Below are 1,864 nucleotides of genomic sequence, written 5' to 3' on the forward strand. Positions count from 1 at the left end.
TTGTCCAGAGCTCACAACTATAATACTAACTAAATCCCACATTTTAAGCTCTATATTATTAGTCCTAAAACAATCTCCTCGACTGGAATCTCCCAACTTTTTAATTTACACTTTGCATTGCTATCTGAATTCTCATCTAAAAGTCACTGATTGGGTTGTATCACATGTCACTTAGTCTCAACGAATACTCAGTAGTTTCCTGCTATCTGAAGAAATATGTACACCCCTATGTCATATTATCAATCTTCACTGAAGTGGCTCAAAACGAAATTCATCTTCTACTGCATCCTTTCAAAAACTCCCAAATTCAGTCATTTCAGGTTTATTGTCATCCTAGAAGGGATAATGATTTTCTGAGTATTTTTTCTTGTGCTAGGATTGTTCTTCCCATTTTTGTAGAATACCCCCTTTTTAAACTGATAAGAACAGATACTACACTAGATCTTAGCCAAAAGGCTGAGAAGTGATAGAATAACCCCTTTTTATAGATCCTTTTCAAGGTTACTGTTTCCATAAAGCCTTCCCTGAACCATCAAGTTACAATGAACAACGTTTTTCATTTATAATCCTAAAGCATGTCTCTTCTGCTCCACTTAGCATCTATTCAAATTAACCTTGTGACGTGACTTTTCTACCCACAATTATCCTCATCCTTACCACATGAAATCCAGGTTCTAAGAAACTTTATGATGAAGATTCTGACTTTCTAATTTTGGATACTCAACCCCAAGAACAGCACTTGGTAATCAGGGTTCCAATAAATGTTTAATTAAATTTAACATTCATAATTGTTTTTTTAAAGATTTGTTTATTTATTTGAAAGGCTGAGTTACAGAGAGGCAGAGGCAGAGAGAGAGAGAGCGAGAGCGAGCGAGCGAGGGAACAGTCTTCCATCTCCTTCTTTCTCTCTCCTTCCTTCTCTCTCTCTTTCTCTTCCCTCCCTCCCTCCCCCCTCCCTCCCTCCCTCCCTTCCTCCCTTCCTTCCTTCCTTCCTTCCTTCCTTCCTTCCTTCCTTCCTTCCTTCCTTCCTCTTTCTCTCTCTTTCCCTCTCTCTCTCTCTCTTCCCCCCCCCCCCCCTCTCTTTCTTCTTTCTTTCTCTGTCATTCTACTCATCAAATCCATGGTAGAAGGATGTGGTTTTATGTTTAGGAGCAGTAACAGTGTTCAGAGGCTTCGACCTTCATATCAGGGCCCTTAATGAAAGAGGCAGTGTGATTCTGGCAAGTGGGAATTATTTCTCAGTTCTTAGTATATTGCTTGCTTCTCCACAATTATTATTCACCTAATTCCTATATTAAATCGCTTATATTTGAATTAGTTATAATGAATTTATGTTACTCCATTTAGTCTGCTATAACAAAATACCTTTTCAGTAAATAATAATCTATTGACACCTCTTTTTCACAGTTCTGGGACTAAGAATTCCAAGTTCTAAGCACTGGCAGATTTGGTATCTGGAGAGGGTCTGCTTTATTCTCCAGCAAAGGTTATTTCTTGTAGCCTAACATGGTGGAAGGAGAAAATGAGATTTATTGGGCCTTTGTCGAAGGGCACTAATCCTATTCGTAAAGCCTTAATCCTCGTGAACTGATTACCCTACAAACATTCCACTTCCTAAAAATATTGCCTTGGAGGTAGAATTTGAAGATATGAGTTTTAGGGAGTACAAACACTCTGACTATAGCAGAATCTTCTTATTATCTGCAAGCAAAATTTGAGTGATAAAATAGTTGTTTCATCAAAGGATGCAGGTAATTAATATTCAAATAAATGTGAATCTACAGGTGGCTATGTGAACAGGGTCCAGCTATCATTCGAATATGGAGATTGTTCACATGACAACCTGTAGTAAAACAATGATGAT

The 1,864-nt window shown here is 37.9% G+C and overlaps 1 pseudogene; it reads right to left on the minus strand.

Annotated features, from left to right (window-relative positions):
* Positions 1-337: 337 nt before the first annotated feature.
* On the minus strand, positions 338-468 carry LOC133753132 (U2 spliceosomal RNA; annotated as a pseudogene).
* Positions 469-1,864: the final 1,396 nt, after the last annotated feature.

Source organism: Lepus europaeus, chromosome 2, assembly GCF_033115175.1.
Source record: "Lepus europaeus isolate LE1 chromosome 2, mLepTim1.pri, whole genome shotgun sequence".
NCBI lineage: Eukaryota > Metazoa > Chordata > Mammalia > Lagomorpha > Leporidae > Lepus > Lepus europaeus.